This window comes from Symphalangus syndactylus, chromosome Y, assembly GCF_028878055.3.
Source record: "Symphalangus syndactylus isolate Jambi chromosome Y, NHGRI_mSymSyn1-v2.1_pri, whole genome shotgun sequence".
Taxonomy (NCBI): domain Eukaryota; kingdom Metazoa; phylum Chordata; class Mammalia; order Primates; family Hylobatidae; genus Symphalangus; species Symphalangus syndactylus.
Window position 1 is genome coordinate 18,891,479 of NC_072448.2, and position 25,702 is coordinate 18,917,180.

At 47.6% G+C, this 25,702-nt stretch overlaps 2 pseudogenes; both read right to left on the reverse strand.

Annotated features, from left to right (window-relative positions):
* Nucleotides 1-25,702, reverse strand: part of LOC129476708 (uncharacterized) — a 99,624-nt pseudogene that overhangs the window by 17,866 nt on the left and 56,056 nt on the right.
* LOC129476709 (troponin T, fast skeletal muscle-like) lies at nt 14,956-25,027 on the reverse strand (annotated as a pseudogene).

Genomic DNA, 25,702 nt, shown 5'->3' on the forward strand with positions numbered 1-25,702 from the left:
AGCCTCAGATTGTAGCAGGCCTAAGGGCAGGGAAGAAAGTGGTAAGTGATGATGAAGCAGCTTTCCTTTGAGACTTGCTTCTCATACACTCAACTTAGTCACTTAGGCCTCAGGCGGCTTAAGGTTCCACAATGCTGAAATGTGGATGTTGCAGTTCCCTGATGGATCTTTCTCCCTCAGCCCATGAATGGCCTGGATTTGCTCACTGCAATGTCTTCCCTGATCTTTGGGTTCTCCACATGTGTCCCAGCTCCAGCACCCACAGGCCTATCAGCCCCCAGCCCTGGTCTCCTCTCTGTCCCCTCTCTAAGGCCCTAAATCCTTCAGGTAGTACTGCAGGGGATTGAGCTACAGGCCCTGGCTGATGGTCTGGGGGACTGGGGAAAGTGTCCCAGGACAGGTCAGGTCTTCGCTCAAAGCCAGTTCCCCAGAACTGGCTTTGGAATAACACCAAATCTCCTTTCACATGAGGCCTCACAGCAGACCAGCCTTAGCAATGCTTCCCGACCCTGGGCAGTCACGTTCAGCCAACCAGCTGAAGAACTCAGTTAGACTGTGTCTTGCCTGTAGCTGGGGGCTTGACCTTCATGATCCCAGAACTGCTAGCCTGCAGTGGAATGAGAAACCCTGTATCCTAGAGGGAGAGGAGTTCCAAAGGTTTATGGCAGGCATACCCTTCCACATACCACCTTCCCTACCATGCTGGGAGGCACTCCTTTAGGAGGATGCCAACATGATGCTCCTCAATGATCACTTCAATGCAGAAGTAAGTGTTTTGAGGAGAGGAAAACGTCATTCTGCCATAGGTACCTGAAATGGCTGAACTTCCTCCACCTGCCTGAAGGAGAAACAGGAGAAAGTCAAGAGACCATTTCATCTAGATGGGCTGAGGTAGCCTGCTAGCTGCGGTGAAGCATAATTTTCTTCTTCTCATCTCTCCCACTGAGACACCCCAAGGTACCAGGGGGACATCAACCTGACTCAGAAACCCTACCCCTTCCCCAGACCCAATCCCCACAGCCTAACATGCAATTCCCATCATGTAGCTAAGCAGGACTTCTTCATGCTTTGTGATCTGGGCTGACTTCTGGGTGTGCACCTTGGGTTTCTGGGGTAAGCGTGCTGGAAACAGACACAGGGAGCAGGTGTGACTTCATGGCTGGAATGGGCATGCAGACTCCTCTTCCCCCTGGGACTTTCCAAGACAAAAGTGCCCTTCTACATCTGCCGTGTGTGAAGACTCCTTGGCACAATTATTCTCCATTGTTAGTGATGATCTTGACTCCCTGTCCCTACTACCTGCTCTCACAGCACCCACAACCAAACTGCCCTCCTATCTACAAGAGCCTGGCCTTGGTTTGTCTCCTGTTCTCCTTCCCCTGTCTAATGGCTAACCCCCTGTAGCTCTGGCCTGGCCCCACCCCATCTTGCCTTGGGAAGCCTAACACCCAGCCCCAGCTGCCAGCCATCTTGAATGGGCAGCAGCAAGGTTTAGGATCTGGTCCAGAAACAAGGGATGCCCTGGGGCCTGGTGTGTTCATGTAGCCCAGCTCCAAGAGATGGATGTCCAGATAGTCCATTGCCAGCTGGGCCAGGGCCAGGATGTGCCTTCTGGTCCTTCTCCTGCCACTTCTTGTTGGCCTCCTGACCATCACCATTATGTTGTCCACCACCAGCACTGCATCATCTCCCAAGGCTGCCTCTTTGCTCTGCACCCCTGCTGCCCTCTCCTGAGCTGCCACAGGCCATGGCCTACTCCTCCCAACCCACACCACCATGACACCTGGCCTCTGGTTGCTGCTCCCCTGGAGGCTCATGGGCGTCCCCTGCCGACAGTCCTTTGCCACACCTACATGTTCCCAGGGTTCCTGGGAAACCCTGCCAGTGCTGCAGCCCACTGCACTGGCCATGGGACTCTGGACCACAGCCCAATCAGCTGCATACAGAAGTCTAGGAGCCATAGGCTTAAGTCCTGTTCTTTCAGAACCCTGCCAGCAGGCATCGTGGCTGTGCTTACAAGAGCCTCAGTGTCGGCAAGACAGTGCACAACAGTAACCACAGATGCCATCCATGGGCATCCATGGCTGCTGGCCTCTGGTGTTCCCAGGGCACTGGGTGAGAGGCCCATCAGAATGCTCCTGGGAGTTCAGGATGGTATCATGCTCAGGGAGGAACCATGGTACTGGGAGACTCTATTTCTCAACACCTATGAGATCCCCTGCAGGGTTCTTGGCATCAAGAGTAGGAGAATTCCACTGTATAAGGTGACTTTCCTCCCATGCTCCTGCCCAGGACCACTGCCCCCAGGACGCCCAAGCAACCAGTGCTGGTCCCATTCTCTCCTCTCGATTGGCAATTCTCATTACCATCTGCCTGGCCTGCCTAAGAAAGAGAGATGTTTCATATGTTTACTGTTAGTCAATGGCTTCCAACAGTCAGGATGACAGTTAGGGTGTAGGAATTCCAAGCACCTAATTCTAAAGTGTGCACTGTCAGCCCCGCGTGGTACAAGCTCCAATGCCTTCTCACAGGATTCTTTCCCCAGGAGGGTGGAACAGCAGACCGCCAGGATGTGAAGAGCCCCAGAAGATGCCCACCGCCCTCGCACTGATCAGCCTCAGAGAGAGGGTGGGTTTTCCTGCACTTTCGGCATTGTTTAGGTATAGTGTGGATGTGGCATCTTACCCCGCAGCCAGCCAGCCATGTTCCTGGAGCCAGATGCATGCACTGTGAGGGCCCTGCAACACAGAGGCCGTTTGTCCTACTCTAAAGCATCTTCATTTTCTGTTTCTCTGCTCAGGTTGTTCTCTTAGCAAAAATACAAAGACAGCGAGGTTTCTGGATGTCGTCTCTAAAACAGGATGGGTTTTCAATGTGTTGGTGTTGAATTTTGGGAACAGACTATAGGGAAAGAAATTGCTAGTGTTATTAAGTAAGTTACTTTTGTACATTCATTGTCTGTTTCTTGAGGACTCTTCCTTTTACTGTCGACCATGTCTGACGGGTGGGCAAGTTGAGGGACAACGAGCTATGGTGCCATAGTTTTAATGTGTACTTTTGTATTAAAGCGTTTTTTTTTTTATGAATGTTGCCATAATTTAAATATACAGGCAATCTACTTAACCATTGAAATTATCAGCTTATCCTTTTAGTCAGCATACGTAAAAAATTTCTGATTTGTTTGAGAAAAATTATGTATTTTTGATTTTAAGTGCGTCACTTTAGTGTATGCAGAATCTGGGGCCATAAATAAACACAGTGTAATTTTGACACTGTAAAGCCTTGAATTGTCTCCCTCCTTGTATGGCAATATTTGAAACATGTTTCCTTTATCTCTGGTATGGTAAATAATTTAAACTGAATAAGAGTGTAATCAAGATAAATGGTGATAGACAGTCTAAAACACAACCAAAATAAGTGTGCTTAAGTTATTTTATTAACCTAGCACACTGACTTATTCTTGTAATCCTGGCATTTTGGGAGGTGAAGGTGGGAGTACGGCTTGAGGTCATGAGTCAGAGATCAACCTGTGTAACATAATGAGCTCCTTTAATCCATTGCCATTTTTGCAGCAAGGACAGGTTTAGTAAAGGATGATTTTTCCCCAGACTAGGGGTTCATAGGTGGAGAAGGCTGGGGGTTGGACATTTTGGGGAGGGTGGTAGGTATCAGGGCCCCAGTAGGGATTGGGTGTGGTGGGGCATTGAGTCAAAGCAGTGTGACAGGGGCAGGGATTGGGCAGCTGCTCTGTGAGTACAGGGCATGGCAACCAGAGGATAGGTGGGATGGTTTCCAGATGAAACTTTTCCACCTTAGGTCATCTTCAGACATTACATTTTTGTAAGGAGATTGCCAAGTAGATTTTTCACATGCGCAGTTAACAGTAGGCTTCCTGTGAGAATCCAGTGCCTCCACTGATCCCACAGGTGGCAGGGCTCAGGCAGTGGGAGTTGTTCATCACCTGTTCTGCATCGAGGGTGCTAATGGGCCAGAGACAGGTACCCATTGGAGGCCAGTGTTTGGGGATCCCTGATCTCTTGTACATTTCAAATCACTGAAAGTTTGTAAAATATTTAAAATATTCTCCCCAAACAAAGCACATACTTTAATTAGGTGAATTTAACAATTTGTCAAAATATCAGGCTTGGCATGGTGTTTCACCCTTGAAGTCACATCAGTTTCATAGTCCCATCCCAGCAGATCACTCGAGCCCCAGCTTCAGCAGCATGGGAAAACCTATGTCTACTACAAAACACACACACACACACACACACACACACACACACTCTCACACACACCCAGGTAACCTAGTGAGCACCTGTAGTCCCAGCTACTTGAGAAATTGAGATGTGGCATGCTCACTTGAGGCTGTGTGGAGGGCGCTTCAGTGAGCAGTGCACTTTGGCTAAAGGAAATTGATGTCTGTAGGAAAAGAAAAAGAGAAAACAAACAAAATTATATTTTACCTCCTAAATGTATAGTTTTCAAATTAAAATATTTAAATGGGGGCATCCTCTGTATTGCAATTTTAGAAAATCACAAAAGATTTTGTTATCTAATTTTCACAAACAAGTTTGTGAGGTAGCAAAATGCAGCATTTGTCCATGAAAGCAGTGCTTCTTTTGCTCTGTATGTTGCAAATTTTTCATATATCAAGTAAGAAATACTAAAAAGATGTCAGCCTCTGTATAGGTGTTTCACTTGAGTTTTCAACACAGTATGTAATAGAATTTTTGTTTTGGGCTTACTTATCAGTATATAAATATAGATAATATTTTACAATTTACAGCAAAATGATGGAAGCAGATCAGCCTGGCAAGCTGTTCATTTGTGGTCTAAGTAGAGAAGCCAATGAAAAGACTCTTTAAGATAGTATTTGGGAAACATGGTCCCTTGTTGGAAGGTAACTCTTAACACCAACATATGTTTTTGTATATTCTGTATATATTTTTTTGCCAAAGTAAACATATAGTCAATATATTTGCTTGAATACATTAACTAAAAGTGGTTTTTTTTTGTTTTGTTTTAAATGGTTGTTTCAAGTTTCAATTTGATATTCAGAAAACTCTCATGGGAGAAGGTGAAGGGTCTGTGGTAAGGGTCACCTACTACTGTAAAAGGGAAATGAGAAAAAGCAAATTATTTGTGCAGGAAGTGAACAAAATATAATAAAATAGGCAGAATATATGGGTGACTTAGTATTAAGAATCATAGTGTTATGTGAAATGAATTTTTTTGGCTTGATGTAACTTTCAGATGTTTAGTACTATGGTGAGTCCATTATATACATGTAAAAATTTTTTATATATTTTAGTTCTTTTGAAGAAAGATCGAACTGACAAGTGCAGAGGCTTCATATTTATTATTTGTGAGAACCCTGCAGATACTATGAATGCTGCCAAAGATATGAATGGAAAGGTAAGGGTCTCTAGTGAATGATATCCTAACTCTATTTTTCAATTAACAGTATTACTAGGTCATTTTAGTATGACTAAACTTTTGAAAATAGCAGAATGCCATATGAACTGAAATGCTTTAGCCATCCTCCTCCTTTTGCCATATAAACGTAAGTGTAGTTGAAAGGATATAGGAATAAACATTATATAAATTCCTTTATGGTAATCGAATTTCCATGTCTGTATTTCAATATCAGTGTCAATAGCTTTTCAAAGCTTACAAAGAGCTTTAAAACTTAGAAGAAACTCTCAGGAAAAACGAGAGAAATAAGTCAATATTTATTAAATGCTAGTAAGGGAATTATTTCCAATTTACAGAAATAATTCCGTAGCATGCACACACTGTGGATAGACACCTAGACTGACTTACAGGAAGAAATGTTCTATAGAAGACACCTAGACAGAGTTACAGGATGGAAACATTATTTCTCACTCTCTGAAAATAGTTTCTAGAGAAAGTATATTTAATGAAGAGCTTTTCATTTAAGGAAGTGTTACCAAGTTGAAAATAGAAAATAATATGAGGACATTGAAGTTGGATAACAGAACAAGTAACCGACATTTTTGCCCCATTGTTGCGCTTTTCTCCTAAGAATGTCTTTAGTCATCAGAATGGTTTATGTAACATGCATGTGTAATTACTGGTTTTCCCAGTCTGTTGGAGAACTTGTTTTGATCCAATCAGTTGTTTCTTGTCCTCTGAGTCTTAAATTCAAGAGATTCTGTGTTTATTACAGCTTTAAACTTTTTTGTAATTTTATTAACTACTGAATTCCTTTACATTGCAGTCAAGATCATTCCATTCTGGACGTTTTGCAACTTTTTGTGTTTTATAACATTATCACGATCTGATTATAGTTTCTGTTACCCATCATGCTATCATTAATATGCTTTCCTGGATGTCGTGAGCATTACAGTTCTCTGTAAATGTCTCAGAAATAACAATTTATTCTTCAAGAACAACTTAGATTTTATAGTTTCTTCCTCATCATATATAGAAGGTATTTTTGTACTGCCTGTACCATGTATATCATATCTCGATTGTTAAATTGTCTTTAGTGCATAAATTTTCCTAGTTGCTTTTATTTCTGTTACCTCTAGAACACTGCCTAGTACATAGCAGAGAGTGCATTTTTATTCATTTTTATGCTTTTGTATCTGAAGGTGTGGTGGAACATGAGTTATTTTTGGTTCATGGCATCATGTCAGGACTGGAGGTAATTTTGACTTATGTATAGTAATCTATAATAATTTTTTCCACTAGTTTTCAAGCAGAAAGCAGGTAATTTGTGTAGATATGATTTCTAAATTACTTCATCTCACATATTTTATTGTATAAAAATAAATATATATGTTATATGCACATAACTATTAAGAAAGGAAATAAAGGAGGTATTTAGAGTTTTCAGGGGGAATGAACTGTTTAAGAAATTTTGACTAACCTCAAAATACTAGGAAGCAAGCACGCATATGCAAATCTGGGGAAAATATTTTAGGACTAGAAATAACAACAGAAGTCACAAGGTAGGAAAAATCGGCTATGTGTCTGCAAGAGATCTGGGAAAGGATTTAAGGTCTTCTACCTATTAACAAAAGCCATGTAATTTTTAAATAGAGTTCGTACCAGAACTGTTTTCAAACCCTACTTTGGCCTATAGAAAAGATTAAACTGAAGAAAGTTATTGTGATTTTAAGTAGGACATTTAAGCATTTCTGAGAAATAACATGCAGTACTCCACTAACAGTTGTTTTTAGGGACATGTCTAAGGCCAATAAGAAATGAATAAGGTAGAAAACATGAAGGAGACCAATCACAGATCTCATTTAATGAAACAGTAGTAGAGTAAATGTAGAATTTTAAATCATACAGAGACATTGTATGTAACTATGAGCAAAATAAACAAGAAACAATACAAAATCAATATTGTGACTAATCACTTTTCATAAATAACATTATTATATTATTATTATTATTATTATTATTATTATTATTATTATTAATATGGAGTCTCACTCTATCGCCCAGGCTGGAATGCAGTGGCGTGATCTTGGCTCACTGGAAGCTCTGCCTCGCAAGTTCATGACATTTTCCTGCCTCAGCCTCCCCTAGAAGCTGGGACTATGGGCACCCACCATTATGCCTAATTTTTCTTTTTTTTTTCTGTATTTTTAGTAGAAACAGGATTTCACCATGTTAGCCAGGATGGTCTTGATCTCCTGATCACATGAACCACCTGCCTCTGCCTCCCAAAGTGTTAGCATTACAGGTGTGAGCCACTGTGCCCAGCTAATAACCTTACTTTTCTAAGGAGACATTGTTTCATATACACTTGAGACACTGAGGCATTTTTAAATAAGTGTTGTGGATGCAAAGATGAAGTAAACTATGTATTGTAAAGAACGGATGTGCTACACTGTCTCACAGTATTTGTGATAGGTTAATTTTTCCTGAGGTGTTATTTTTTAATACTGGAGGCCTTTTAAGAAATTTGAATGTTAGAATTTGTCTGTATTCCTTCATGGAAGTCATATACTCAGTAAATGTCTCAAGTTTCACCTTGTGAACAACGTGGTCATTTCAGGAAAAAAAAAAGAAAGAAAAATGTTTGTTTAAAAGAAAACGTCTAGAACTGATATATAGTTGTTGAAAAAAATGTTTGTAAAATGTTAGTTTAAATGTAACAATTTTATTGATAGTATACTTAATACTTTTAGTTTTTGTATGGAAAAGCAATCAAAGTAGAAGCAGCCAACAAATTATCTTTTCAAAGTGGTGGTACGTGGAGAACACTATCTCCTTCAAGACACAGAAGACTTTAGGAAGTCTAAGATTGAAAAATGAAGTCGTGGAGGAGCAATAGGACAGCATCCCTCAGATGGAGGACACTAGGGTAGTATTTTAACATATAAAGATGACCATAGTAATGAAAGACAGTGTTTGAAGATGTAGAAATTTCTAAATTATATTTACTTCCTATGAAAAGTAAATTCTTGTTAATGAGCAAAGTGATTTGTAAGTACTAAACAAGTATTATAAGAATGATTGGATTTATATCTAAAATTATTTTAAAAACTTAGTTACCTTGCATTGAAATAATACAAATTTCAAACTGAATTGAGTTTATGAATGCTGATTGTCTGTACTTAACAGGATTTCTGCAGAACTCATTCCCATTCATGATACTTTAGAGTTTTTTAATTTGGGGCCCTGAAGTTCATAAAATTTGCGTTGTCAAAATACGATGAAATCATAAAAGCCTTCCAAGAGAACATTAGTAACTCAGTGTTTTAGGATTGATTTAAGAATATTTGTTTTTCTGTGAATATACATGCACACACATATACAACCTATTCCTTTTTCATCTGATATGGAGAACATGCACATTGGACTGCCATACAGAATCTTTCATTTAAGGAATGTAGAACTTTAATTTCTCCAAACAGCCTGTGACTCAGGAGAAGTCTAAAAAGCACTGCTTCACAAATAAGTATGAAACTTTCCTTGCTGGAGGATGAGTCACTGAAAATGGTATTTATGAGGGATTTGCTTGATAGAAATGTGGGGTCAATTTTTACTTAAAAAATGCATTAAAAATATACCTATTGGTTAAATTGTATTATCTATTAAACAGGCTTCAAAAACCTAACATGTCATTTGGAGTTTGAACAACTAGATGTGTAATTCACTGGAGATGTTTTTTCAGGTTGAAATTGCACTGTATGTTCCATTCTAGGATAACTTTGTGTCATTTTTCTCTTGAGAGTGAAGTTTAATAATACTCTGTCATGTATGAGAATGTCCCTGTTAATACCTGTGACACCATCAGTGAATTGGACTATATCTACATTTTTTGTAGATAAAGAAAATTTTTTCATTATTTAAAATGTAATTCTTAAAGATTATTAAAATTGAGCATAGCCTAAACAGAAAGTTACTATTTCAGAAAGGCACTGTAGGAATTCTAAATTCTTTTAACATATTTTACAGATAATATATTTTCTGAGGTGTCACTTTTTGATTCTGTAATTATTTGAGTTCCTTCTTGTGGAATTTGGTTTAACATTCTGGTATGTTTTGATGAAACTTTCTTCATTCCAGAATGATATGAGCAGCTAATTATCATTGATCTCCTAATATGTTTTCTTGAGCTAGATTATAATTAGATATTCTCCTCTCTCTTCACTCTGCACTTATCCCACATCTGTCTCTCACACCGATATATAATGATTCCTGATTATTTTTGTAGATTTTCTAAATGGACTTTTATTGCTTGAATTACACTAATTTTATATAGAAATACTAAATTTTATAAGTTTAGAGAAATGTGCAATTTTAAGTTTACAATATGTAGGAAAGGTTTCTAAACATCTAAAAGTCAGCATTTTAAGAAAAAGGGATGTGTCTCAACTAAAAAGATTTTGTTTGAAAACACAGATGAGGGTGCATACGCTCAATTTCAATGTGAGTTCCTCTAGGGGAACATTTGAAGTTAAAAGTGGTCCATTTTCAAGAACTAGAAGTCCTCCTCCTAAAAAATCTGCTCCTTCAACTGTGGCAAGAAGCAATAGTGAGATGGAAGGTCAAGGTAAATGCTACCTGAGAGCAAGACAGTAGTTTTTGTATGACTGAAAATGAGCTATTTACCTGAATGCTTAACTTTAAGATTGAGAAACATACTAGAATTGTCGCATACATGGACAAATTTATTGATCAATAGCTTTTATTATAATTTCTATCTCACTAGGTGAATTTCAGATTCATGGTGAAGAAATACTTGACCTTCTAATTGCAGATCAAAGAAGTGATTAAGGTGAGGCAATCAATCCATTTAATGCTTTGTTTGCTACAGAATTCTTCTTGATTTTTCTTAAAGTTCTTGGCAGTATTCTTTGATGATAAGCTTCTTAACCTAATCAAATCCTCCATTTCCTAGGTTCCTTTGTATTGGACCCCTGGTGTTCCAATCTAAAAATTGCATGTTCAGTTTCTTTGTCAGTTTGGAATCTTGCTTTCACCAGGGCAGAGTGCATTGGTGAGATGATGACTCAATGCAGCCTCAAATTCCTGAGCACTCCTTCTGTTTCAGTCTCCTGAATTGCTGTGACTAGTGGTATGCACCCCCACACCTATCCAATTGTATGTTTTTTTGGTCTATATTTTTGTAGAGACAGCATCTGACTACATTGTCATAGCTGGTTTAAAGCCCTGGCTCAAGTAGTCCGTTTGCCTCAGCCTTCCACACTGGCTCCAGTGTGAGCCACTTTGCCTGGTTATACAGTTTCTGTGACTTTGGTAATGCTTACATGCAAGGCATTCTTACTGGTTATGTGAGGATACTAAGAACTACAAGAGCATTTATCAGAAAAGCGGTCACTGGGCTTAAATACTATTTAAAAAGGAAAGTAAGTCTTCAACAGTAGACGCGGAAGAGTCCGGATATCACAGAAATGCAGAGTTGTGAAACACAAGGGGGCTGCATATTTATCATTAAGATTGTACAGGGAAGTTTACACCTTAACCCAGGATCCTTAGTGCAGGATTTGAAATTATTTGAGACAACTTAGAACTAAGCCACATGAGGTGAGCAGTAGGATGGAATAGAATAATCTTGAGAAGGAGAAGACTTAAGATTTCAGACTGAACAGAAAAAAGGAAGACACAAAAGTAACAGTTCACAGCAAAGAAGTTTAAGCAGAACAAATTAAAATTCTGACTCAAGCCTGAATCATAATAATATGGAGGAAATGGAAAACTTCCATTTTCATTTTCACATTTTATATTAGATGATTCATGAAGTTAGGTAGTAACTGAATTCACAATACACAAGCTAGCACATTTCCATTAAATGATTAGCCGGTGAACACATCATAGGTGAAAGACTGACCTCTAAGAAGTAGCACATGAAGAGTATATTAGACGAAAAACTTTAACAGATGTTTCTGTGTGTGTGTGTGTGTGTGTGTGTGTGTAAATTGTGTGGTCACTTGCCTGGGATGATGTTTCTGTGTGTGTGTGTTTTGGGGTCATATACCTCGGATGATGTTTCTGTGTGTGTGTCTGTGTGTGTGTGTGTGTTGTTGTGTGTCATGCATCTGGGATGTTTCTGTGCATGTTTGTGTGTGTACTGGGGTCACACAACTGAGATGATATTTGTGTGTGTGTGTGTGTGTGTGATCTGGGGTGACACATCTGAGATGATGTCTGTGTGTATGTATTCTGCAGTCACACACCTGAGATGATGTTTGTGTGTGTGTGTGTGTTGTGGGTCTCACACACCTAGGATCATGTTGCTGTGTGTGTGTTGTGGGGTCACACACCTGGGATGATGTTTCTGTGTGTGTATGTGTTTGTGTGTTGTGAGGACACACACCTGAGATGATGTTTCTGCATGTATGTGTGTGTCTGTGTGGGTTGCAAGGTCTGCACACGTGTGTGATGCCATCTGGAAGTTCTCTTTTGTCTTCTGGTTCCTGGCCTTGTCCCCATCCCCATCGTAGACTGAGGGGGGCTGCGCTACCACCCCCCCATTTTCCTGCCAACTGCAGCAGCAGAACTCCCAGATGTGGCCACTCGGCCCTAAGTCTTTCTGGGGCCCTTCTGGACTCCAAACTTTCCTCCATGAATATTTTGCTGTACAGGTGTCTGTGTCTTGATCCAATTTATGTGATTTATATTTTCCATAATTCTCTCTGGTCAGGATTTTCAGATTTATGACCCATGTGTGCTCTGCTCTCCTGTATTCAAGAAAAGGCCATCTGTGTCTGGCCTGCCTGCTGTCTGCTGGGAGTGTGGTCTCCTGCACTGCTCTTCCCTGAGGAGGGCCAGGGGGGCATCCCTCATGGCTCCACCATTTGTCTGCCCCCAATGGATTGAGAGCTGTTGCTGACAGACGGGATCTGTGCCTGGGGGTGAGGCCTGCAGATCCCTCCTGCATGAAGACCCCAGGGAAGTAGAGCGCAGAGAAGTCCTATAGGCTCCGGTGGGGATGAAACTCGAGTTTTAGAGGGAAAAGCCATGGGCTGTGTCTGGTGGGCATCTGGGCACTGCCCTGGCAGTAGCAGCAGGTGGCACATGCTGGCCAGTCCTCTCCTCAGCTGGCCCACAGGTGGCCGGGATGCTCTGCCCTTGGGCAGCCCCTACCCTCCCTCACCCCTTGTCCCCTGGGGCCCACAGGCAGAAGCAAGTGCATACTGTGAAAGGGGGTTTGAGGTTTTATTCACAGGCACCAGGGGATGGAGGCAGCAAAGACAGAGACTGGGGCAGTGCTCCAGGATGGCCTCTCCATCCCCAGTATTGTCAGGGAGCCCCTGACAGAATTGTGGGGGCTGGAGAATGCAGAGTCCCATGAGTGGTGGAGGGTCTCTGACTTGAGGAGCCTTTCTGGCCTCTCTACTTCCAGTGCCCACTCACTTTGCCCTTGGCCAGGGACCCAGCGTTCTTGCTGCTGCAAATGGGAAGCAAGTGGCACTTGAGGGTCAGGGCCTCTGGTCATACCCCTCCCACTCCCGTACCCTGGTACCCTGGGAGGACTGTCAGCCCAATGCCAGACTGCTCTCAGGGTACACACCCAGCTTCAGTCCTGGCAGTGCACACTCACCTGTGCCTGGTGGGCCTGGGTCCTTAGTGTGGTGAGGGGGCTGGCATGTGAGCCCAGGACACTCTCCCTCTGTCCTCCCTTCCTTTTCTGAGGTACCACTGCAGATAGATCCCCCAGCTGGGGAAGACTGTTTGGCAGATAATGATAATCCTCCCAGAAGCTTGGCCTCAAAAGAGCTCATGAGCCTCCAGGCAGTGGTGTCTGAGGGGAGGCAGTCCCAGGATCCTGCCCCAATTGTCTGAGGCCTTCACATGGCCATGAGTCAGGAGGAGCTGAGTGCAGGTGAAGGATGGAGGCAGGTGAGGGACAGGAGCGCTTGGGCCTGCCAGGCCAGCCCCTTTCAGATGTGGCTGCTTAGCAGGACACATGGCTGGCAAAGGCCATCCTCTCCCACATGATCCTGAGCACCGTCAGCAAATGTACACACACACAGGCACGTGCACACCACACCGACTGCCTGCTCTCAGAGGGGCCTGCAAGGATCCCTGATGGCACAACAGGGAGGCTGTGAGGTCACGTGCACCATAGAGGAGACTGCCCTGGGTGCCACAGGGAAGGCAGGTCCACAGGAAGTGGGAGAAGAATCCCAGAAAACATCGAAACTCCAAGCAGCCCTGAAACACAATGATCCTTGGGGAAATGGAACTGGCTGCACAGCTAGGCTCGGTGACAGGATCCCCAGCATGGTGTCACTGGGAGCACCCTGGGTGCAGCCCCATGCAGGTGATCGAGTAGCTATGCCAAGGGATTCCACAGCCTGCAGGGGCAGGATTCTATGGAAGAGGCATCATCCTCCTGAGGAGTCCATAATTTTGGCCAGCATCACAGAGGGGCTGGTGATGAAGCCGTGGCTGCTTAATTTCCTGTCCTAAGTCCCTTGGAGTGTGGGACACTTGATGGATAACCTGGGGCCCAGGTTGGCCACACCAAAGGCCACCCTGAAAGCCCCATCTGGAGGTCCCCTGGCTGCCTTTGCCCTGCAGCCAGTGCCATACCCAGGGTGAGGGCATGATGGGCGAGTCCCACTGGGCTCCCTCATCCTAACTCTGCCATCCCCTAGGGCTCTCCTGGGTGCAGAAGAAGGAGGAGGCTCCGGGTCACCGGCCACAAGCCTGCACATGCTGTCCCGAGTTACCTGACCAAATTAGTCTCATTTCTGTCCTACTGAGGCCAGCCACCACCAGCCCTTGTTAGGGATTATCTACAGCAGCCAGTCCTGAGGGCTCCTGTGTGCAGCATTGAGCAAGGGCAGCAGGGCTACTCACTGCTTCTGGGCCTGGTCGAAGCAGCTCCTGAGCTTGGTGATCTGTGAACAACACAAATCTCCATGGCAGGGTGGGTGGGGCTGCTGGGATCCCACAAGGGCTCCTTGGCTCCCTTACTGCCTCCTGGCTGCTTGTGCAGAGGGACACTGTCCTTTGGCCCTCTGGCTCGTGCCTGGATGTACTCTCACTGGCCTGTACTGGACTGGGCTGCCACACACAGCAGCTCGGATCTGCACACTTACCTTCAGCCTGCAGCAGGATGTGGGGACGGGGGCATGGAGCATGATTGAGCGAGGGTGTAGGTGAGGGCTGTGGACACCTCTTTCCCAACTCCACTTCCCTTCAGCCTTGTCTCTAGGGCAGAGGATGTGGTGAGGCTTCATTAAATAAGCCCCAAAGGTAGGGCCAGGCCCCGATGTCCTCTTCCAGCCACTGATGAACAGGGGCCTTGGTAGCCTGGGTAGCAGTTGCCAGGTCCTGCAGGGCTACACCCCACGGCTGAGTCCTGCAACACCTACCCCTCACCTCAGTTTGCTTCACTGAGGCGGTTGATCTTGAGCGCCTGCATCGCTCAGTGAGAATCTTCAGTTTGTGGACTGTCTGCTTCTTGCCTTTCTTCCGGTCAGCCTGTAGGGGTCAGGCCCAAAGAGAGGGCTTGCATCTTTCAGAGAGAATCTTCTTCATCATTTTGAAGGCTATGTGCATCTTGTTTCTCTTCTGGTCAGCCTGTAGGGTACAGGCCCAAAGAGAGGGGCCTGGTCTCTGGAGGTCACTGGGTGCAGCCCTCACTGAAGGCTGCCACCATGCTTCCAGCAGCAGTATTCATCTTGGCCAGATAGCTGCTGTAGTTGGCTCCCATGGAAGACGGAGCCTTACTCTTCTTCAGATTGTCCTCTGCCCTCCTCATGGTGTCCTCCTACACCCTTCTGGCCTTTTCCTCCAGTGGACACCCTGTCCCCAAGATGCTGAGGGATGGAGGGAGTGCTGTGCTTCCTGGGCAGGCTTTAGGGACCCACCCTTGGCTTAGAACTGTCTGGAAGGAAGCTCCAGTTCTTGGTCTGGATTGATTCTCTTGCACCAGGGTGTGGGTTTCTGCAGGTTTCTGCAGGGTGTGGAGGCCTTAGTCATTATCTCTGATCACTGGCCAATTTCAATGGGAAACCCAGGAGGAGGAAGGTCTCAGCCCCCTGCATTTCCCTGGGCCTGGGTCTCATTTGCTGATGAGGCAGGGATGGGGATGGTGCACTCCTCACTGCCAGTCTGTTCTGGCATTCCCTCTCCTCTGCATGAATCCTCTGCTGCTCTGCTCTCTCTGCATGGTGCTTTGTCTGTGGCCAGAGAAGGGGGTCTGCTCAGCCTTGTCTCCAGCTCCTCCCATGGTCCCCCCAGTCCCTGCTGCAACCTGAACTGCCCCATCACAATTCTCTCCTTGAAAGCAATCAGCCCCTCTTCCTCCTTCTGCCGAGCCTCAAAGTGTCTGTCACTGAGGGCCTGGAGCTCCATTAGGTCTTTGTTCTGACACTTCTTCTGGATTTCCTGTGGGCAGGGGCAGTGGGCATCAGCCCCACCCCTCTCTCCAACCTCTGCCCTGCCTGGTCTGCCTTGCAGGAAAAGGCACCTTCCTTTGCTCCAGCAAAGAAGCCCCATCTCCCTTGGCCACAATGAAAATGGCAAGTGGCAAGGAATGCTTTGCCTTCTTCACATTGCCATGGCTGCTATCCTCATAGGGCACGAGAGTGAACTGATTCCAGAGCCACATTGCAGGGATGGTGCCCAGCCATAAGGTCCTTAGCATCATTGGGATGGACTGGCTCTGACTTGGTTCTGACATCAACCTCAAAGATGCCCTGAATGGGCCTGACAGAGAGAAGACTGCTGAGCAAGAGAAATTTGTTGGATAAATAGATGGGTGTGTGAACAGATGAACCCATGGATGGGTGGATGAGTGACACAGGATGGAGACAAATGAGTGGGTGGATGGATGGATGATTGGAGAAATGGGGGATGCATGGATGGATGGATGGTTGGATGGATGGATGGATGGATGGATGGATGGATGGATGGATGGATGGATGAATTGATAGAAGAGTGGGTGGATAGGTGGGTGAGTTTATGGATGGGTGATTGAGTGGGTGGTGGATTGATGAATGGGTGAGTGGACCCATGGCTGGTTGGATGGATGGAAGTAAGGATCGACAGATGGATGGATGAATCGGTGGATGAGTGAGTGGGTGGATGGGTGATTGCATAGGTGAGTGGATAATGGATGGATGGATGAATAGAATAGTGAACAGGTGAGTGGATTGCTAAGTGAATGGATGGAGAGATCAATAGTTGGGAGGTGCATGGGTGCATGGGTTGGAGGGTAGGTGGATGGATGAATTGAGGGAAAGATAGTTGGGTGAATGAGTGGGTGGGGGCTGAGTGTATTGATGGGTAGGTGAATGGCTGGTTGTTTATGTGGGTGGGTGGATGGATGGATAGAAGACAGATGGAGGAAAAGGGAAGAGAGATGTTTGGTTTTAAATGGGTTTTCTCTGGTCCAGGAATAGGTTATGGTAGAGTTATCCAGACCAGGGGGCCCTATCTCTGGGTACTTGGGAGTAAGTGACCTTCTGTGGCCTGGCCTGGAGCTCAAATTTGGGTTGTGGGGAAATTGTGGCCATGTTGACCAGAGTCCTATAAACTTACATGGAAGTCTACTTTCTCCTTTTCTGGGATCTTAGGAGCTGTGAGTCTCCAGAGCAGACAGAGAGGCTGGTTAGCAGACACCCAGGAGTGTCAGCTGGTGCCTTTCTCTGCCTGGCTCCTACTGACCCTGGTGCCCTCCTGCTCTGGCCTCCAGCTAAGGATGCCCTGCCTAGCGGCACGTCTGCCCCAGCTTTATGCTTCTGAGGTTTGTAGCCCACCATCCTGAGAGTGGCTTGAGCCCCATCAAGAAGGCCTCAGCTTCCAGTGCTGCTGTGTGTCTTTTGGCTTCTGGCCGTTGCAAGTGTCGCTGCACCCTAGCTACCAGAGAGGGTACCTCCATTTCCTTCTCAAACAGAAAAACGAATGCAGCCAGGACATGTGAGAAGCTATGGCGAGGTTGCCTCCCTGGACAGGAACAGAGGAACAGCCACTGAGAGCCTGTGCCTTTCCCCAGCCCCTCTTTTTCCTTAGTCCCTCTTTTATCTTTCTCTCTGAGGGCCCAAAGGAAAGAGGAGTCGTGGTTGGGAAGAAAGCAATCTGAAGGGGAAATGAGGACCCCTCTCCAGTTGGGTGTGTGATCTCCTCCTCTCACCAATACATTCCAGATGCAGTAAGGAGTTAAAACAACACTTTTTTTTTTTTTTTTTTTTACAACATATCAATCAAAAACTGGAGCAGGAAAGGGTTTCCTAAGCTCAGAAACAGCAGAAGGTGGCTCTAAGGGGAGGAAGGCCAGATGATGCCACATAAATTGAAAACTTATGAATATGAAAAAATATATAAAGACCAAAGAACACTCAAAATATATTTTCAGCAAATACAGAGAAGACTTATATCCTTAGCCAAACTGTTGACTAAGAAAACACAGAGACGCCTCCACCATGAGACAAATGAGCAATGGCCATAGCTACGAGTTCTGAGAGAAGAGATGACCCATCTACAAACACAGGGAAATGTTGGCCCCTGACTGTTGGGCACAAAGCCAAACAACCATGAGGTGCCGTTTCTAATTCATCAGAGGCTGTGACATCAAAGCACATTTCTCTTCTTGGGTGAGGAGAGTGTGGGACACAGACCCATGTATTGTTGGCCAGGCCTTGTGGGAAGGCCTTGTGGGAAGCAATTTGGCCGTGGACATCACAGCCTTAAGATCATTCATCCTCTTTCACACAGTAATTCTAGTTATGGGAAATACCCCTAAAGATGGAAAACGCTTTCCAACCAGCATTATTTATGATAGTAAAATATTGGGGAAAGCCTGCAATAGGGGAATGGTTAGGAAAGCTATGTTTTTTTCCATTTGATGGAATATTATGTGGCCATTCAAATTATTTAAGAAGACTGGGTAAAAACATGGAAAATACTTATGAATAATGCTAAATTTTAAAAAAGCAGAATTCAAGGCTGTATAGACTGTATGATGTTTGAAAAATAGTGCTCAGTTTAAATCTTTTTTTCCAAGCCATATGTATGCAAAAACGGAAGAAAAAAGGCTTTTTAGTTTTTCTGCTCTTTTCCACGGTCTGGCTGGCTGGGTGGGAGAATTACAAACAATGTTTTTCTTCATTTGACTTTTATATATTTCCAAATGTTCTTTCATGAGGTGTTTTACTTTCTTAATGAGAAAACAAACACTTTCTCTGAAATGAGAAAGTATCTCATGTTCCAGCAATACTTTACTTAAAATCACTGAAAAATAAATGCAAAGGATGGAAATATGCCAGCTATACCATTTAGATGTTCTCACTCTTCTTCTGAGACTCTGCAATGCTCCCCACGTGGGAGCCAACAGTGAGTGTGTGCTAAGATGCTCTAAGACTGCATCTCGTGCAGAGCAAAATGATGGCAAAGGCACTCAAGAGATGAATCATATAGTGAGTGCTGTGGCTTCTGAGTACTGATCAAAAGCAGAAAATTCACAAGAGCTGCATTAAAAAGACAAATCCATGTAGTGCTGATAAGCAGGTAGGTTGAGGACAAGAGTCTGAATTCTTCCCCAAAGGAGAACAGGGACCCCTGCACAGCAAGCTATTTTAGACATGGTCAGGATGTCATTCTGCAGTGAGTTTTTGGGGTGAGTCCCCCACCTTTCTCCCACTTCCTGACTCACTTCCCTGTCGATTTTCACATCTAGGGCTCTGGGAGTCCTCAAAGTATGGTGGGGCATGGTGCAGTCCCCCAAAGTCCGTGGGGTGTTGTGGTGGCCCGACTCCCTGCACCCTGCCTTCCTTCCTCCACTCTCTCCCACCCCCCCCCCTCCTTTCTTTGTCTGTAGCCTCCTCCTGCAGGAAGCACTCTTTGTTTGCACCACATGACCTTGGGCAAAATCACACTGTTCTGGGACTCCCAAGCACATCTTCCAGGTGAGCCTCATCCCTCCCACCTTGCACCCTGAGCATCCCTCTGGGCATCTCTCTGAGTGCAGGCTCCATGCAGCTGGCCCTGGCTGGCTCGCTCCTCTACCCCCACCATGGAACACACTCAGCACCAGGTCTGCCAGGACCCCACCTCACTGGGGTCTTGGCCTCTCTTTTGGTCAGCACACCATCAGCGTGGGGAGAGGGAGAGAAAAAGCTCGTGTGAGACTGCGAGGCCAGGGGCCTTTGGTTCCCGCTGCTGAAGGCTGCCCTCCTTTTCAGCTGGGTGTACCCCTACTCCCCAGAAATAAGACAGTCCAGTTTCTGCTCTAGGCCTCCAAAAGCCCCTTTGGAAGGGTTTGAAGGGGAGGAGCACAGGGCCTGGAGCCAGGAGGGAGGGTGAGGAAGAGGAAGGGAAGAAATAGAAGTGAGACAGGCAGCTTCCTTGAAGGCTGGGAAGGGAGGAGAGAGAGGAAAGCAGATAGGGGCTTGGAAAGAAGATTGGGAAGGAAGAGGCTCCAGAGAAAGGGGAGAGGGGGCACGCCCTGCCCAGGCTGTGGCACTGCTGGTTTGTCCTGCTACCTACCCCTTTGCTGTGTGGCAGAACCTCAGAGCTGTGGCACCTGTGAGGCCCTAGCAGCCCGACCCCAGCAGCACCATGTGGAGCAGCAAGGGCTGGACTTCCAAGGCCCCCATGTCAGGGGAAGAGACAGAGGACAGAGTGAGCGGGAAGCAGGGCAGCCAGAGACTACAGACAGTGCTCTTTTCCTCATATCAGCCAGAGTCAGGGTCCTGCACCTCCAGCAACAGGGTCGGGCCCTTACTTTCCACATCCTCCCCTGTGGTGTCTTCAAGGTGGTAAAAAGCAGAAGCACACATGCAAGAGAACATCCAGTGCAGCTGTCGGGGAGCAGTGGGTATGGGGCAGATGGCGGGCAAGGGGCCCATTTCACTTGGACCTTCTTTACCCAGGGTGTGTCTATGGAGCCCTAAAAGTGCCCAGAGCTTGAGCCAGGGAATTGATGCTTGGGGACCGGGTAGGAGGGGCTGAGTGCCCAGTGGAGCCCCTACCCTGAAGATCTGGTGGAGAGTAGGTGGGGGCATGGGAACCTCGTGGGGCAAGGTAGGGGACTTAGGGCACTGGGACTCATCTGTCCCCATGGTCTGTTTTCTTGTGTCTGGCAGGGCCACTCTTGGAATGTGAGATGTTCTCCACCAAGAGGACATTGCAGCCAGGGTGGGTGCAGCCCCATTGCTTGGTGCTTCCCAGAGCATGACCCCTGCCTGTAAAGTCTATGTTACTGGGTGGAACTCATCAGATCATAGAAGGACTATAGGCCCTCAGGCATCAGGAGCCTCTGCCAGCAACGTGATGTCTAACTCCTTGCTGGTCTCAGCCCTAGGAGCACCTACCTGAGTCCAGAATGTCCACCACAGCTGCCATACACAGGCCCGGAGCCCAGGTGAGCTCACCCCTGACCTCCCCAGGGCCTGCCCTCTGACTACCACATGGCTGCTCTCCTGAGACTCAGATAGGCCCCTCTGGGACCCCCATGATACCTCTCCCTGGCCACCTCTTGGGCCTGCCTGGCCTGCCCTGGCCACCCTCATAAGTGGTGGCTTCCTTTAGGTTACACTCTGCTCCTGGACCCTGGGGTGGACCTGGTGGTCCTGGCCCAGCTAGGGCCCAGGAGGGGGATCTTCGGTTGGCCTAGAGGTACCTGCCCATCCTGTCACTTCAGTCCCTGCTCTGGGCCTTAGGTGGCAACAAGGCCATTGACATGCGATGCCCTCAGCCCTCCAAGTCTGAACCAGTGCCCTCCTCTGCACTTGTCTGAGGCGAGCAGGCTTGTCCCTGGGGCTGTGGGTGGGTGTCCTGCCTTACCAGTGCCCAGCCCGGGGTGCACTGGCCCTTGAGTGTCCTTGCTGGCAGATCCCTCCGTTGCCTGGGGGCCCTGCTGCATACCACAGAAAGCCTGCCGGCACTCTTGGTTTTGCCTGCAGGCCTGAGTTTGCCTGTTCCAGATACCTGGATGGGTGAATGTGCATGGGGAGTGAGCAGTGGGATATCCTGAGTGCCACAGTCTGGCCAACAGCCCAGAGGAATGGCGTGGTGAGGACGATGAATTGGATGCAGGCCCCGGCCTCCCTGACAGCGGATTTGCTGGATGCAGTGCCTGGCTGGAGGAGGAACCCCTTGGGGTGGGAAGGCCAGCCAGAAAGGAGGGCAAGTTCTGGTGGGAGGCTAAGTGTCTGTGGGGTGCGACCACACAGCCAAGTGGCAAAGCTCTCCTGGCAGCCCTGTCTCCTCTGCTCCTGCCCCACTCTGCACTGCTGTCTATCTGTCTGTCCGCTGGCTTCAGTGCTGCTTCCAGAGTGACCTGGTGGCCCTGTCACCCCCACAGGCCATCTCCTGGACACCTTCTTGCTGCATGGCTGGAGCCGCATCCCCCTCCTAGCATGTCACTTCTTGTCCAGGGGTCTCTCTGAGGCTGGAGTCATGCAATAGCTCAGTCCTAGCAGGTAGGAAACCCGCAGCCCCACAGGCTCTTGAATGAGGGGAGGTGAAAAGTGCTCCCTAGCTGGGACCCCTGACATGAATCTGCAGATCTCTGACCTCCAACCAGGGTTACTGCCGGCCCCACTGGCAGCGAGGCCAGGCTCACCCAGGGGGCGTCCTCACACCAGGTGTGTCTGTCTTGAGCCCAGGCACTGGGTGGGATGCTGGGACCTGACTGAGCATCTGCACACATGGCCCACAGCTGTTTCGGGTCCCCAGCATTCCCAGCTTGGGCCTCAGCCTGCCTTTCTGCTTCACTCCACTTGCCCTTCTACAGTCCCTTTCATGTCACCCCTCCCTACCTTCTTTTTTCTGGCTTTCTAACTGGGGCAGGGTGGAAGCCTCTCCTCCTGAGCTCTTCCCACCCCACTCCAGTGGATCCAGAGGGTCCCAGTTGACTCTAGCACCATCCTCCCAAGGCCTGCTCTGCCTTGGACTCAAGGCTGGCCACCCTCACGTCCCATCTTCCTGTTGGTGGCCAGGAAGACCTGTGTCCCCAAGCTACAGAATGAATCCTCTTTGCCTGGGAGACCAGGTGAAGTCTGCATTCCATTGACCAGCCCTTCCTAAGCCAGGGTCCTCACCCTGTCCCTAGCCCAGAGGCCAGAAAGCGATAAGTTGTTGGTGGCAAACCTCACAAGTGTTGGGCAAGAGGGAGGAAGTGAAAGAGGACAGAAAGGAGGATGGGGACTCTGGCCAAGAGGCTTGGGAGTGCAGGCATACCTTCTTGAACTTCCTCTTCATAAGCAGCATCATGGTGGGCAGAAAGGGCAGTAGGAAGAGAGAACCAGTATGAGCAGTGGCCGCACAGAGAGGAGGGGAGGGCAAGGTCAAGGTCAAGGCTGCAGGGCGAGCAGGCCAGGCTGTGTGGAGTTACGGGGCCCCTCTTGTTCCTTCTTGGGTTCTGCACTCCCCACATGGCCACACTTGCCTATGTGGCATTGAAGTCATGCATGTACCTGCTTCATGAACTTCATGGATCAATGAGGCCACTGAATGAGAGGCAAAACCATGGGTCTGAAGTCAAAAGAGAACAGTATGAGATTAGTGGAAAAGTGGCCCGTTGCCACTGGAGCCCGAGGGTGGGGCGCATGCGTGGAGTCAAAAAGACAGGGTCAGAGTTAGTGCAGGCACTGCCGCCACCCCAGTTCCATGTCCCCAAACCCTGCTGTCAGCATCTGTGAGTACCCCAGATGGGGAAACTGAGCCTCAAAGGATGGCAAGGAGCTCTGTCTCTTGCCCTTGGTGGAGGAGGCTTGGCACTGTGGCTGTGCCTTCCTTTGATAGCCCCCATCCCCTGTCTGTCTTAGTGTGCTCCCACAAGGGTTTCCATGCTTTTGGCTGAGGTGCAAAGTCTCTTGCATGAGGTTGTAGCCTGGGCAGGCGGCAGCAGGGGCCCATAAGGGCAACGCAGGTAGATCTGGGAGGCAGAGCCACAGATAGGCCATGGGAGGTGTCCACAGGACCCCCACTTCCTGCATCCCTACAGCTGAGGGCCCACTCACTCATTCTTTCCCTGATGGGATTCTTTCAACCCTCTGAGGGTACTGGCAGAACTAGGCACCAATGACAGCTCTGCTGATCTGGTATGGGACTGCAGCCCTCTTAGCTGCCCCCAGGCTGCATGCACCCCAAGGGTCTCACAGCTAAAGGCTTTGAGGGGGCCTGGGGGTGGCTGGCAAGGACATGCTTAAGAGGGAGCTGACAGTGCCAGGCTGCAGGGCTCTGCGCCCAGCCGCCTTCTCTCTCCTCACCATGTACTGTAACAAGATGTGGCTAGGGACTGGCCAGTCTCAGGGGTCAACGCCACCATGGGCTCTCAGCTATCAGCCCTGAGTTGGAGTGCTAGAGTATCCCTACTTCTGGCCACACTGCATCCCCTCTGACCCATGCCTGTGGACACCTTGCTGAGAAGGGGTCCAGTCTATACCTGCCTGGGGAGTCCCTGGCCCTGCTGCTGCCTGGAGGGCTGTGGGGAAGGTGTTCCACCCTCGAGAACCCGTGCCCCCTCTGGTCAAGCATTGGCTGTGGCTAGTGGGTTACATTATGGCCACATTTAGAGGCCCCTTGTCTAGCTGCTATCTTGCGGCTTCCCCACCCACTCCCCCACTCCCACGTGGGCTCCAACAAGGCCCAGACCTAGATGGGGACCAGAAATCCTGTGTACTTATACCTTCCTCATGGATTTCTGCAGCATGGAAAAGCTGAGGGTTCCAGGTGGCAGGGGGCAGGTAGCAGAGGGTTAGACAGGGACACACGCACACAAGGCAATCCTTAGAGGGTGGGGGAGAGGACTATGTCTTCTGGAACAGGAAGGCTGGGGAGGGGGCATGTGGGCCGGGGCCTTGGACCCCACTTACCTTCCTCCTGGGCTTCCTCTGAAAGCTGGAGAAGCCTGGAGCAGGAGAAGACAGGGTTGGGGAAGAGAGGAAACAGAGGCAGTGATTACAGCATACTCAGGCTGCAAGAACAGGAGGTTGGCCGGCTGGGAGAGAGGGCCTGGGCTTGCTTGGCTGTAGTGAAAGATGGGGGTTAGTCTTACATCTCTGGCCTGCCCCAGGGAGCAGGGACTCCCACAAGCAGAAGTGGTCATGGTCATTTGGGCAGGGCCTGGACCCTGTTAGGGGTTCTGAGGACCCTCCTCCCTCCTGGGGGCCTACTATTCCCATGCCTAGAGACATTTTTTCACAGAGACCCTTGCTATGTCCTGCTCTGCAGATGACACAAGTGAGGATGGGGACAAAACTCACAGAGCCTGGGGGGAACGCCGGCTCTGTTTGTGCCCAGAAACAAGGCTGGCACTGAAAGGTCTTTAGGGACATATTGCATGAAAACCCTTCAGTGGCCTCCGGGCCTGCCACATGGCTACCCCAAGAGAAAAGATGGCTCCCCAGGGCTATATTTCCCTCACAGAAATGAGTCTTTCTATCTTTTTGGCAGTAACAGAAATGTTTTGCTCACGTTGTTAGGGTAGCCAAGTATTTTCAAAATGTTTTGAAAATGTAGCACTCAGGACTCCTCACAGGACAGCCCGCCTGATAAGGTTGTGAGAATGTGCTCCCCAGTTGAGTGGGTGCCAGAGATTCCTGGGCAGTGCCATCGACTAGAGAACTGCCACCCCGCAGGGGTCCCAGGTGTGCCCAAGCATGCCCACACCTGCCCAGGCATGATGGAGGCACACACAGACCACACATGTCCAGCACAGGGAGGGGGATGCAGGCTCCACCAAGGGTTACAGCACTGGGTGGGGGTGGGTGGTATGGAGAGATAGACATAGGGAGACAGAGATGGAGATGGAGGTGGAGAAATGGAGCCAGAGAGCCCAAGAGATACATAGACTGAGAGAGAGAGGCAGGGGGAGACAGAGACCAAGAGGCTGAGAGATATAGAGACAGAGAGAAGCTGAGAGATACACAGGCACACAAAGAGAAGTGAGTGCCAAGGGAGACATGGAAAGGAACTGGAGAGAGTTGGAGAGACTCAGACACTGGGAGGGTAGAGATACAGAGAGATGCTGAAAGACAGCAGCACTGGGCACAGCGGGGCATTCAGTGTTAATAGAGTGAAGCCTTCATGACCAGCCCCAGTGAACCCCAAACACCATTGCACATGGAGGATGAAGGATTAATGAAGGATTATGATTGTATATTACTTATTGAAGGAGAAGGATGTTAGTGATGAATTAATGACTGCCATTCATCATTATTTAAATGATGGTGAGAAGTGAAGCAGGTTGGGCTTTGGGTCAGGTGGGGACTTGGGGAAATTTTCTGTC